The following is a 14,308-nucleotide window of genomic DNA, read 5'->3' on the forward strand; positions in this document are numbered from 1 at the left end:
CTTTAACTTTAAAACATAATTAAGTACTAATTATTTAACTAAAAAAGAAGAGAGGATGCCAAAATTGTCTATTAATTGGCTGCTCGCAACTCCACAATTGCATGTCACAGCCAGGTTCCGATTCCCAGCCGCTCTGGCTCTAATATAGCTCTCTGCTAATGTGCCTGGGATAGCAGCAGCAGGTGTCCCTAGTTCTTGGGCTCCTCCCACCCACACAGCTACTCTGGATGGAATTCTGGGCTCCTGCCTTGAGAGTGGCCCTGACCCAGCCTTTGAGGCCATTTGGAGTATGCATCAGCAGATAGAAGATCTCTTTCTCTCTCTCTGTCTCTCCTTCTCTCTGTGTCATTCTACTTTCAAACAAAAAATATCTTTAAAAACAATATGTGAAAGGCAGAGAGTAAGAGAGAGAGGGAGACAGGACAGGCATACAGGCAGAAATCTCTCATCTGCTGATTGCTTCTCAAAATTTCTGAAAATGCTAGTGCTTGATCAAGCTGAATCCTTGCTAGGAGCTTAATCCAGTTTTCCCATGTAGGAGTCAGGGATAGTATTTGACTTGCCATCACCTGCTGCCTCCCACCGTGTGTATAGGCCAGAAACTGGAATGGAAACAGAATCTGGACTTGAACCAAGGCACTCCTGTTTGGGATGTCGGCATCAGTGGAAATATCTGACCTGTAGTGCCAAATGCCCATTCTCCAGCTTTTGATTCTTAAAACCTGATTTGGGGGAGTGGGTGTTGTGCTACAAGGGGCTATGGGTCCTCCTGTATTGCTGGCTTCTTAGATAAGTGGGAGCTGAAGTCCTGGCTGCTCCACTTCTGATGGAGCTCCCTGCTGAAGTTCCTGGGAAGGCAACAGTACTTGGGCCCCTGCCACCCAGGTGGGAAACCCAGATAAAGTTCCAGGTTCCTGGATTGGGCTGTGCCCAATTAAGGCTGTTGGTGCCATTTGGAGAGAGAACCAGCCTCTTCCCGGTCTCCCATGCAGGTGCTAGGGACCCAAGGACTTGGGCCATCTTTTACTGCTTTCTCAGGCCATAGCAGAGAGCGGGATCCGAAGTGGAGCAGCCAGGACTCGAACCAGTGCCTATATGGAATGCCAGTGCCCCAGGCAGAGGATTAACCTACTGCGCCACAGCGCGGGCCCCCAAAGGCTACGTTTTAAGCATATTGCGTCATTTAGCCCCTTGCATACGCTGTAGAGACGTTTGATAACAGTGCTGTGTTGTTGCTGCCACCTTGTGACAGAAGTATGAACTGCAGCTGGAACATCTCTGAAGGGGAAGGTGGGAGGGAAAGGCAGTGGCCCAAACCTTTCAGACAGAAATTTCAGGAAGTCTGAGCAGAAAAGGAGTCATTTCCAGTGTACAGGGATACTGATGGCCCCCAGATAGAAAGTGAGGCCTTTTACTGTGCTAAGGACAAAACTCTATACGAAAGGAGCAAAATGATCATTTTTGTTTTTATTCTTGAGACTCCTCTGGATAAATACCTTGAGATCTATACAAGCAAAAACGGACCCAGGCCACTTGTGATCTGTGTAAACTACTTTTGCCCTTATTATAACTGTATTTCCATGTGAATGCTTTTCTATTATAACATTTAAAAATAATTTACAAGTAAATTTTCTCACATCACATTGCTAACTTCAAATTTATTTTGCCAGTGTCCGAGTGATAAAGTTTCGTTTCTATTTTGTTGCAGACAATTGTATACATAAAGTTCTTGCTGATGCATAGGAAAGTAACACGGTAAGCACTATTAATTATAAGCTTAATATTATTAGCTTAATATATTAATATAATTTCTTTCAAATAATAAGCTCAGTATTAAATTAGTATTTTATTAACATAATATTATTATTATTATTTCAAAACTGTGAACTCCATAAAATTTTACATTAGCACAACACACTCAGGGCAAATTTTCGCTGGTGTGTATTCATAATAATAAAGGATGAAAGTGTTTCTCCACACGCTGGTAATGTGAACCATTGCTAGTATATGGGCAACAAGTCACCTCTCATCATGGCTTTCACCATAGCTTGTTTTAGTTCTTGCCTAAAATGACACGCTGTGAGTGTGACAGAGTCGGTGTTCACAGCCCCATGTTATTCAGAGTGTCCAGCTAGTCCCTGTTTTGCACAGTGTGTAGAAGGCATCTTGTCAGAACATGTACATTGCTAAAGGACAGAGTCCATGTGGAGGTTTGCCCTGGTGGGTTGAGTGTGTCCTCTGGGAGTCAGCAAAATACCGTGGGAGAGACTGACGCCGTGGCTCAACAGGCTAATCCTCAGCCTTGCGGTGCTGTCAAAAAAAAAAAAAAATATCGTGGGAGAATGCTGGTATCGTGGCTTCTGCATATGTGCTTGCACACTGTTGTGTCCTGTGGGTACTCACTCAGCAGCCACTTATGCAGATCTCTGTGTCTCTTGGACAGGACTCCACAGAACCAGCCAATAGATACCCATGGGTCCTAGTGGAGACCTCCCTTCCTTAGTCTGGTGTGACCTTGAGCAAGTTGCGGCCTTACCTATCAAAGAGAATCACACCGGCCTCTTTTGCCCAACCAGCCAAGTCTGCACCAGAGAGGAATGGAATTTATAGCCATAAAAACAATTTTTAGGTTCTAGAAGGGAAGCATTTTTTTCCCCCAGGAAAATTGATGAAATTATTTTAACAGTCATGCAACAGTCTAACCAGAATTCTACATTCAGACAGTCTACTTAGTTCAACTTAGTTAAACAAAGCCTTAAGGAGTGCCAAGCCCTGGTGGATATAGAGAGACACATATTGACACAGCATCATAGCTTACCTTAGTGCTTAGTGCTTACCAATGGGCTTTTTTTTTTTTTTTTTTTTTGGACAGGCAGAGTGGATAGTGAGAGAGAGAGAGACAGAGAGAAAGGTCTTCCTTTTTGCCGTTGGTTCACCCTCCAATGGCCGCTGCGGCCGGCTCATCGCGCTGATCTGAAGGCAGGAACCAGGTGCTTCTCCTGGTCTCCCATGCGGGTGCAGGGCCCAAGAACTTGGGCCATCCTCCACTGCCCTCCCGGGCCATAGCAGAGAGCTGGCCTGGAAGAGGAGCAACCGGGACAGAATCCGGCGCCCCAACCGGGACTAGAACCCCGTGTGCCGGCGCCGCAAGGTGGAGGATTAGATTGTTGAGCCATGGCGCCGGCCCACCAATGGGCTTTAACATCAGTCCTATTTAGGGCCCTACCTCTGCCCCCTGCTAGCTGTGTGACCCTGAACAAGTTTCTTAACCTTTCTGTGCCTTGAATTTCAGATCCAGAAATGATTAAAAGCTTAAAGAGCTGTTGTGAAAATCAAATATGTTAGTATAATTAAAGACTCGGTACCATTGGAAGTACACACCCACACACACACAGAAATATATATATCCACATACAGCAGTGGTTCTCAAGCGAGGGTGATTGTACTCCTCACTTCTAGGCTCATGCAGGAATGTCTGAAGATATTTTGGTAGTCACAGTAGTGGACACTACTGGAATCTTGTGAGTAGAGCCCAAGGATACTGTTCAAGATCTCTCAATGCCTAGGACAGTCACCACAGAATATCACTGTTGCCAATGTTGAGAGAACCTATTCTAGATCAAGGTCAATGTTACTCCCTCTCACTTATGTGCATAGGTTCAGAGTAGAAATTAACCTGGAAGTTAACCGTGGAGTCTGACAACACTGGATTAGAATAACCATGCTGCTTCTTAGCAGGCGCGTGTCCTTGGCAATTATATATTTTTTTTTTTGACAGGCAGGGTTAGACAGTGAGAGAGAGAGAGCAGAGAGAAAGGTCTTCTTTTTCTGTTGGTTCACCCCCCACGCGGCCACTACGGCCAGCCCGTTGCAGCCGGCACACTGCACCGATCCGAAGTCAGGAGCCAGGTGCTTCCTCCTGGTCTCCCATGCGGGTACAGGGCCCAGGGACCTGGGCCATCCTCCACTGCCTTCCCAGGCCACAGCAGAGAGCTGGACTGGAAGAGGAGTGACTGGGACAGAATCTGGCACCCCAACCGGGACTAGAACCTGGGGTGCTGGCGCTGCAGGCAGAGGATTAGCCTAGTGAGCCGCAGCGCCAGCCGGCAATTACATTTAACTCCTGTGAGCCTTAGTAGAGCATGGCTTGTGGGGAAGAATGAGTTAGAACAGGAAATTCTGGTATCTTGATATCTGACTTAGGGAACTGTTCTAAGGAGTTAGAGAAACAGTATGCAAATAAGCCCTTGAAGTGTTAGTTTCCTTTTCAACCAACTTCCCAGCATCTGCTTCTGATGTTTATTTATTCTGAAAGTTAGAGTTATGGAGAAAGGGAGAGGGGCAGAGGGAGAGAGAGGAAGAATGTTCCAGCCACTGGTTCACTTCCCAGATACCTGCAAAGGCCAGTGCTGAGGCAGGCTTCATTCAGGAGCCAGGAGCTTCATTCAGGTCTCCCACATGGGTGCAGAGGCCCACACTTGGACCATCTTCTGCTGCTTTTCTTAGGTCATTATCAGGGAGCTGGATCGGAAGAGGAACCACAACACCCGCCCCCCATTTAAGGTTTTTATTTATTAATTTTGAAAGAGTTAGAGAATTCAGTCTTTTAAAATTGATATAGTTTGCCCTTTTTTAAAAAAAATAAAGATTTATTTGTTTGTTTGAAAGGCAGAGTTACAGAGAGGCAGAGAGGGAGATTTCTTCTGGGTCTCCCACGTGGGTGCAGGGGACCAAGGACTTGGGCCATCTTCCACTGCTTTCCTAGCCCAAAGCAGAGAGCTGGATCAGAAGTTGAGCAGCCGGGACTTGAACCAGTGCCCATATGGGATGCCGGCACTGCAGGTGGCGGCTTTACCTGCTACGCCACAGCGCCAGCCCCAGTTTGCTCTTAATGATACCCAGCTATGTTCTTGAAATAATCAAATAGACATTAATATTATTATTATTCCCAAGACATAATATTTCCAGTTCTGTAGTACCTGATTTCCTATTCCTCCTGCTACCCTGATCCCAGAAAAACACAGCACTTTTGTCATTACAGATTGCATTTCCTGTCCAATAAATTTATTACAATGGAATCATACACTTTTGTTTTTGTTTGTTTTGAGCCAGAGGTAGCTTCTTTCCTTTACTCTATTCATTTTCAATTTTTTTAAACAAATGTCAACAGAGTAGTTCATTACAGTGTCCATTCACTTCTTGATGGGTATTTGGGTTGTTTCCAGTTTGGAGCTTTGTGAGTAATCAAGTCTGTTTTTGAAACTATGCTCTTTCTTTAGGGTATATACTAAGTAGTTCAGTAGCTGGCTGGTGTGGTAGATGTAGGATTGGCATCTGAAGAAACTACCAAACTGTTTCCAAAATGATTGTAGCATTTCTCATTTTCCTAGCAGTGTAGGAGAATTTACTCCTCCACAGATCTGCCAGTGCTTGGTCTGGTCAGTCTTTTTAATTTTAGTCATTCTCCCAGAATGTAATAAGCCATTATAGTTTTGATTTACCTTTCCCTAATGATTAATGATGTAAAGCATATTTTCACAGGCTTATTGGACATTTCTGTACCTTCTTAATTGAATGTCTCATCAAGCATTTTTTCTGCTTATTTATTGGGGTGTCTGTTTTCTTCTTGCTGAGTTTTGTAAGATTTTTATATGTTCTAGGTGCAAGCCCTCTACTGTATATATTCTTTTCCAGTATTTTCTCTGAGTCAGTGCTTATATTTTCATTCTCTTAAAAATATATTTAACTTGAGGAAGTTCAGTTTATTGATTTTTTTTTCATTTGTGGATTGGCATTTTTGATGCCTCATTTATGAAATAGCCAAGATCACAAGCACTTTCTCCTATGTGTTCTGCTGAAAGTTTTATAGCCTTATGTTTTATGTGTTTAGACCTGTGATCCCTTTTGAGTTGACTTTTGTACATGGTGCAAGATACGGATCACAGTTTATATTTTTGAATATGGATATTCACTTGTCCCAGCACACTGTTAGGAGATTATCCTTTCTCCATTGACTTTCCTTTGCATCTTTGTCAAAAGTCAGTTACCCATACGTGTGTGAATCTATCTCTGGATTCTTTATTCTGTTCCTTTAACCTGCTTTGCAACCTTGATGTCACCACTACAACTTTCATTACTGTAGGTTGATCAGGAGTCTTGAAGTTAGGTATTGTTTGTCCTCTAACCTCGTTCTATTTCAAGAGTTCTTTTCATCACCTAAATGTTTTGCAATTCCACATGAATTTCAGAATTATGTGTCCGAGTAGGTGTTCAGCCTAGTGGTTAAGATAACCATGTCCCATATCAGCTCAATTCCTGGCCTCTGACTCCAGCTTCTCATCAGTACAGACCCTGGGAGGCAGTAGTGATGGCTCAAGTACTTGGGTTCCTGCCCCCTCTGTGAGGGATCTGGAATGAGTTACTGGCTCCTGGCTCCAGCCATAGTGCAGCCTCAGCTCAGCTGTTGTGGGCATTTAGGTAGTGAACCAGCAGATGGTGTCTCTCTTTCTTCCCCTCCCTCCCTCTCAAATAAAAATAGAATTAGTATATTAGTTTCATTTATTTATTTATTTGAGAATTGAGATCGGTTAATACAATATGGGACACAGGTATCTTATCTGCCAGACTAAATGTCCATTTCTAGTATATTAGTTTCTTTCAAAAATTTTCTGTTAGGGGAACAGGGGCAGGTATAGCCTCTTTGCCTCCTTGTCCCCTAGTACCACCTAGACATCACACAGGATGCTGGCACCATGAAGATCTGTACCTTGGAGCATGTCTTTGAGCACCCATGGGAATCCATTACAACAGCTGCAATGGAAAAATATCCAAATCCCAATGGACCCAGTGTGGTTAGAGTTGATGTGCTGCGCGGACACATAGACCCTTTTGGAAAGTTGCACAGCCACAAACTTCTGAGTGTGGCCTGCCTTCCATTGTGAAGTCTCCTATTGGAGCAGCAAGAACAAAAATATATGTGCAAGAGCATTCCTATAGTTGATTCTATAGAAAGGACAGTGTGACTCAAATCTACTAATATTTGACTTGCAAGTATGGTTTCAGTAGATGAGAGACTTATATACAAACCACATCCTCAGGACCCATGTAAAACTACTTTAACTCAAGGAACCATAATCATTGTGAAAGCAGTAAGGCTCAGGAGTAACACTAGAGGACTGATGACAAGTACAATATCTTCACATGTTAATAAAGGCCCAGAAGCAGTGGAGTGAGTGAATGATACGTATGTGCTAAGATTGAAGAACTGACAGCATTTGAAAGAGAAAGCATAAGAGCACCGATGGCAGCAGCAGCATTTGTAGAGAAATAATGACAGTGGGTATTCAACATCAGGCCCCCAGCTCTCTCCAGGCTGGGGACGGATTTATGTGTTATTTTAAAAAATTCAACTATATTTTAGGTAAAACTTTTCTTAAGAATCTTGAATAAAGCTATGTGACTTTTGGTCAAAACAGAAAAGACACAGGGTTTCTAAATCAAAGGGATCATCTGAAATTATTGTTAGCTAAAATGACTGTCTAATTCTGAGTTCCTATATTAATACCAAACAGTTAACATTTTTAAAATAATGCTTGGAAATGTGTATTGGCGTTGAATCACCTTGATGTGGAATTTAAAGCTTTTCACATGTTGGAACTCTACCTGGCTTTGAAGCAACCCTAGAATAAAACAGAGCCACTTTTTACATGTACATGATTGTCCTAGTGTTCTAAACTTCAACAGCTTACATGAGGGAGCTCACTTTAAGAAGAGAAATTGTATAGTTTTTTAAAGATTTATTTATTATTTGAAATTCAGAGTTACACAGAGAGAGGAGAGGCAGAGAGAGAGAGAGAGAGAGAGAGAGAGAAAAAGTCTTCCATCTGATGGTTCACTCCCCAATTGGCTGCAACGGCTGGAGCTGCACCGATCCGAAGCCAGGAGCCAGGAGCTTCCTCCAGGTCTCCCATGCTGGTGCAGGGGCTCAAGGACCTGGGCCATCTTCTACTGCTTTCCCAGGCCATAGCAGAGAGCTGGATTAGAAGTGGAGCAGCCAGGACTTGAACCAGTGCCCATATGAAATGCCGGTGCTTCAGGCCAGGGCGTTAATCTGCTGCGCCACAACGCCAGCCTCAAATTGTATAGTTTTGAGACATTAATTTGTATAAAATAATTTGCTCTGCTAAAAACCTGTGTTTTGATTTGGTACTTAACATGGTATCTTTAGAGTGAACATTAGCACTAAAGTTGTATAACTCCAACAAAAATGATTTTATTGTATTGAAGAATATTGTATTGGGTTGCCCAAGTTTTATATCTTAGTAAAGGTATTACCTTTGTAATGGTATTTGTCACTTTCCGTTTTATGTTCTGAACTAGACTTATAATTTTGACAAGAACCCTTTTACTGCATTGGTTGGGACCAAACCCTGGTTGAAGTGGGGGGTAAAGAATAAAAGTAGGTTAAAAACAGGAAAAAAAAAAAACACATGGATGCAGATATAATTGCAGATCTGCAACGCAAACTCAAAGAGACTGAAAATAAATGACTAAAAGCCACACAGTGCAGCTTGCCAACTACTGGAGAGCCAAGATGAACTGCAGAATCAGATAAATGTCGAAATGAAATGATGACCATGACTGAGAATTATGAACAAGAAAAAATGTACTCTTCAAAGAGAAGTTGATCTCAAGAGTTGAATGTTAGAAAGTTTGAGTTGTGAATGTAAAGCTGTTAAAGAGCAACAAAAAATGCAGCTGGAGCAATTATCAGACACCATGGACAGCAAGTGAATGAACTAAAGGATTAGTTAGAAAAGCTGAAAGCAGAATTAGATGAAGCGAGGCTTAGTGAAATGCAGCTGAAACACAAAGTCAATCATGAGAAGGAACTGTTGTAAATCAGAAGAAATACAGGTAATGTCTGAACAAGCACATGAAAGCATGTCTTCTTTTATTTATTTATTTATTTGAAAGTCAGAGTTAAAAGAGCGAGGAGGAGAGGCAGAGAGAGAGAGAGAGAGAGAGAGAGAGAGAGAGAGAGAGAGAGGTCTTCTATCCACTGGGTCACTCCCCAATTGGCCGCAACAGCTGGAGCTGCACTGATCTGAAGCCAGTAGCTCCTCTGGGTCTCCCACACGGGTGCTGCTCTCCCAGGCTATAGCAGAGAGCTGGATGGGAAGTGGAGCAGCCAGGACTGGAACTGGAGCCCATATGGGATGCCGGCACTGCAGGTGGCGGCTTAACCCACTAAACCACAGCCCCCTGAAAGTATGTCTTCAGAGCTGCTGCCTCCTCAGAGTTGAGCTGACAGAAATGGAAAGTGTGAAGACCACCCTCAAAGAAGTGAATGAACTACAGTAAAGAGCAGAACAACTAGAGTGCCTTACTGCTAAGTTAATGCACCAGGTGGACTGGCTTAAAGAAGAAAAAACAAGAGCAAGAAGCGGTTTCTTACTGTATTGCCTTCCAGAAAGTGTGCGTAGCCAATCAAGAACTTCAGGTGCAGGTGAGCCAGGCACTCCAGCAAGCCTTGGATCCCAAAAGCAAAAGCAACTCTTTGTTTGCAGAGGTGGGAGATGGAAGGGCGGAAGTGGGATGCCAGTTTATCAGCATGAAAGTCAAGCACCAGTCACTAAAGAAGTAAAATGCATTTAAATAGAGAACAGATGCAAAGAAGGAAGTTACAGATTACCACATTGCAACAGATGAAAAGATCTCAAACTGAATTTGAGCAGCAGGAACGGTTGTTTGCCATGTTGGAGAAGTGTGAAATAGAACATCTTTTAGGTGAAGTTAGAATTCTGGAGAAATTTAAGAATTTATATGAGCGTATGGAATCTAAGCCTCCTGTCAACGCTGGTGTTGTGGAAGATAATACCTATTACATGGAGCTACTTCCGCTAAAGCTCCATGACAACAAAAATGAAAACGGAAGCACCAAAGGTAAATTGTCCTTACTGTGAATGAAAGTGTTATTTGAAAGCCGGCGGGTTCTGGATATTGAGTGAAAACTTCACAAAGGAACGATGCCTCCAGCTTTCAGGAAGGGAACATATGAAGCTTAAAGCTAAAGCTGATGAATTAAAACTGAAATATGAACCCAAAGAGAAAAGTGAGGTGCCTGTACTCAAGAAGTGACTGGAGGTGCTGCCTGTAGATATAACCACCCCCTGAGATGTGTGGGCCAGCAGTGCTGCTTTGACTGGGTGTTCCAAACTGGGTTGTGATTCTAAGCTGGTGAGTTCTGTAAGTGATGACACCAAGTGGAGATTTTGTAGATCACAGCGAATAAGCCATTCACTGAAGGAAAATGTTAGAATTAATATAAATCTATTTGTTGCATTTTGTTTTTTTAAAGTGATATGAGCACTTATGTGACCTACCTTGAGAGCCACATGTCTCAAATGAGAGCACTGAAAGCGTTATATTTTCCTCTGTGCTTTTTTATGAATTTAATTTTCCACTAATTATAAAAATGGGAAATTAAAAAATATATTGCTACTGAATTTTTTCAGTTTTTAAAGCACCTATTTTCATCTTTGTCTTCATATACATAATTTAAATTATGTGATGTAGGCATAGGAAATAAGTAATTTTGAAATTTGAAATAAAATTGCAATGTTTTCTCCCCTAGTATTTTCTAAATCTGTTTAGATAACAGAATGTTATCAAAAGGGAATAAAGGGGGAAGAAAAAATAAACTTCTTAAATTGTTATTTCCTTGATACATATAACTATATATACTTTATATTTTATAATTTATATATAATTATATGTGTATACATGTTTCATGAAAGTATATTTAATTCTAAACTTTTAAAATAAAGATTTTTTTAAAATTTAAATAAAGAGCATTCTGTGCCATGGGCTGGCTGGGTTAACGGAAAAATTTTTTCTGCTAAAATTTTTATTGGAATTATGGTGAAACTATCAATCAATTTGAGACCAGGCGTCCTAACAATACTGATTCTTCCAACTCTCTAAGAAATGTGTACATATACAGACTTTGTTCAAGTAACTCTCATCTTTTAACCCTCCCCAAATAATTTACTTACATCTTCACAACTTATTATTCTTTGTCCAAGTCAGTATATATGTAAATGACACAAGCTACTTCTTTGGGTTATCATGTTCTCATGAAATCTGTGCCACCTAAAACTTGTATTTAAAAATTTATATGCCTTTGTTCTGTTGCTGTGTTGTATGTCAATTCAATTCTTAGGCTCAGCTGAAAAGAAACCATGAAGGAGAATTGAATTCTTCTAGAATATGACCTCATGTTCCATAGCCTCGGCAACTCATGACAAGAGCCTAGGGGGATTACTGACGCCATAAACAAGAGTGTCAATTTGTTAAGCCAACAACAGGAGTCACTGTGCACTTACTCCTCATGTAGGATCTCTGTCCTTAATGTGTTGTACAATGTAAATTAGTGCTATAACTAGTACTCAAACAGTACTTTACACTTTTTGTTTCTGTATGGGTGCAAACTGTTGAAATCTTTATTTAATATATGCTAAATTGATCTGTATATAAAGGTAATTGAAAATGAATCTTGATGTGAATGGAATGGGAGAGGGAGTGGGAGATGGGAGGGTTGCAGGTGGGAGGGAGTTTATTGGGGGGGGGAAAGCCATTGTAATCTAAAAGCTGTACTTTGGAATTTATATTTATTAAATAAAAGTTAAAAAAAATGCCAGTACTACAAGAAATAAGCTGCAATTAAAACCTCTAGAAGAATTTAACATTGAAAAGACAAGTTTCCAAAGAAGATGAGTACTGTGATTGCATTTAAAAACATAAAGTATGTGTAGATGTAGGGCTTTATTTCATGTATACCTCATGTACAGGGCAATCCTGATGAGTATGAGTGATTCTGCTACCAGGGCATCCCTTTGGGTTAGGAGGCACTGAGATGCAAATTAATTTTACTCTGTAAATGTGGTTTTGTGTGTTTGAAATTTTACATTCTGGAAAATCTATTCTCATAAAATGTTGAAAACAAAATAATTATGAGCAGGTTGAAAAAGTGAGGGGCTATATATTCTTTTGGTTGTTGTTGTTTTTAAAGATTGATTTATCTATTTATTTGAAAGTGACAGTTACAGAGAGGCAGAGGTGCAGAGAGAGAGAGAGAGAGAGAGAGAGAGGTCTTCCATCTGCTGGTTCCCTCCCCAGATGGCCACAACAGCCGGAGCTGTGCCGATCCAAAACAAGGAGCCAGGAGCCTCTTTTGGGTCTCCCACGTGGGTGCAGGGGCCCAAGGACTTGACCATATTCCACTGCTTTCCCAGGCCATAGCAGAGAGCTGGATCAGAAGTGGAGCAGCTGGATCTCAAACCAGTTCCCATATGGGATGCTGGCACTACAGGTGGTGACTTTACCCACTACACAACAACACCGGCCCCATATATTCTTTTTTTTAAGATTTATTTATTTATTTGAAAGTCAGAGTTACACAGAGAGAAGGAAAGGCAGAGAGAGAGAGAGAGAGAGAGAGAGAGAGAGAGGTCTTCCATTCGCTGGTTCACTCCCCAATTGGCTGTAATGGCTGGAGCTACACCTTTCCGAACCCAGGAGCCAGGAGCTTCTTCCAGGTCTTGCATGTGGATGCAGGGGCCCAAGGACTTGGGCCATCTTCTAGTGCTTTCCCAGGCCATAGCAGAGAGTTAGATTGGAAATGGAGCAGCTGGACTTGAACTGGTGTCCATATGCGATGCCAGCACTGGAGGCAGCGGCTTTATCTGCTATGCCACAGTGCTGGCCCCCCCATATACTCTTACCTTGGAAAAGCATTCATTGTTTCCTGGGGAAACAAAGTAGGTTTTTTTTTTTTTTTAAATAATCAACTCTGGCCGGCGCCGGGGCTCACTAGGCTAATCCTCCGCCTTGCGGCGCCGGCACACCGGGTTCTAGTCCCGGTCGGGGCGCCGGTTCTGTCCCGGCTGCCCCTCTTCCAGGCCAGCTCTCTGCTGTGGCCAGGGAGTGCAGTGGAGGATGGCTCAAGTGCTTGGGCCCTGCACCCCATGGGAGACCAGGAGAAGCCCCTGGCTCCTGCCATCGGATCAGCGCGGTGCGCTGGCCGCAGCGCGCCGGCCGCGGCGGCCATTGGAGGGTGAACCAACGGCAAAAGGAAGACCTTTCTCTCTGTCTCTCTCTCACTGTCCACTCTGCCTGTCAAAAAAAAATAATAATCAACTCTGTGTGTGTGCGTGTGTGTGTGTGTACGTGTGTTTAGCTCTACCACTTTAAAATTCATAGTTTCTTTCAACCGTATTGTGGGTTCACATGGGTAATAGACATTCAATCTCAGGTATCCCTGAAAATGTGCTGTTTTTATAACTACGAAAAATGATGGCACACCGGTAGTGCTGCAGGTATGTGAAAAATTCCAGAAAATTCTGGCTTATCCTCCTGCTAAGCACCCTTGTTTACTCCTGGAACTGCAATTCTCGATATTGCCACCAGGAGGCATCATAGCCATCTCCGTGTTGGTCTTTGTCAGTGCAGAGTACATTTTGCAAAGAGTAACACACGTTATGAAAACTGTTTATTATGACACCAGTTCTCTCTGGAGATTTCACATGTATATCAAAGCACTTCTGCTTGCTATTAACCCCAAATCTGTGTTGCAATTCACTGATTTATCCCTTCCCTCTTCAGTGAAGGTTGAGGTGGCCATGCTGTAAAGGAGTGAATTCCTCCCAGAAAGGGGTACCTCCATTACCCCAACTCTGTAAAGACTTCCCAGATCTAGTCATCCTCTGTTGAGGACCTTATAGATAGAACTGCACAGACTGCCCCAGTGCCCCCATCCTCTGTCGCCTTCCCTGTGCTGCCCAATACCTGCTGGAGACAGTCAACATACACTTGCTCTACCTGGTATTTTGTTGTCTGGGTGCTCCAGAGTATATGTTTTTGTACCTATCATTTCTTTTTTTAAGATTTATTTATTTATTTGAAAGAGTTACACGGGGGCGGGGGGAGGTCTTCCATCTGATGGTTCACTCCCCAATTGGCCAAAATGGCCAGAACTGCACTGATTCAAAGCCAGGAGCCAGGAGCTTCCTCCAGGTCTCCCACGTGGGTGCAGGGGCCTGAGCACTTGGGCCATCTTCTACTGCTTTACCAGGCCTTAGCAGAGAGCTGGGTTGGAAGTGGAGCAGCCAGGACTAGAACCGGTGCCCATATGGGATGCTGGTGCTTCAGGCCAGGGCATTAACCCACTGTGCCACAGTGCCAGCCCCTGCACCTATCATTTCTTAGATGTAAGTAGAACACTCCAAAGAATCATAATTGTGCTTTA

General features: G+C 42.7%; 2 pseudogenes; both read left to right on the plus strand.

Moving 5' to 3' along the window:
* The first annotated feature begins 6,752 nt into the window (after positions 1 to 6,752).
* On the plus strand, positions 6,753 to 7,330 carry LOC133753007 (PRELI domain containing protein 3B-like; annotated as a pseudogene).
* A 1,844-nt stretch (positions 7,331 to 9,174) lies between these two features.
* Positions 9,175 to 10,368, plus strand: LOC133753006 (protein Spindly-like; annotated as a pseudogene).
* Positions 10,369 to 14,308: the final 3,940 nt, after the last annotated feature.

The sequence above is a fragment of the Lepus europaeus genome, chromosome X (genome assembly GCF_033115175.1).
Source record: "Lepus europaeus isolate LE1 chromosome X, mLepTim1.pri, whole genome shotgun sequence".
Taxonomy (NCBI): Eukaryota; Metazoa; Chordata; class Mammalia; order Lagomorpha; family Leporidae; genus Lepus; species Lepus europaeus.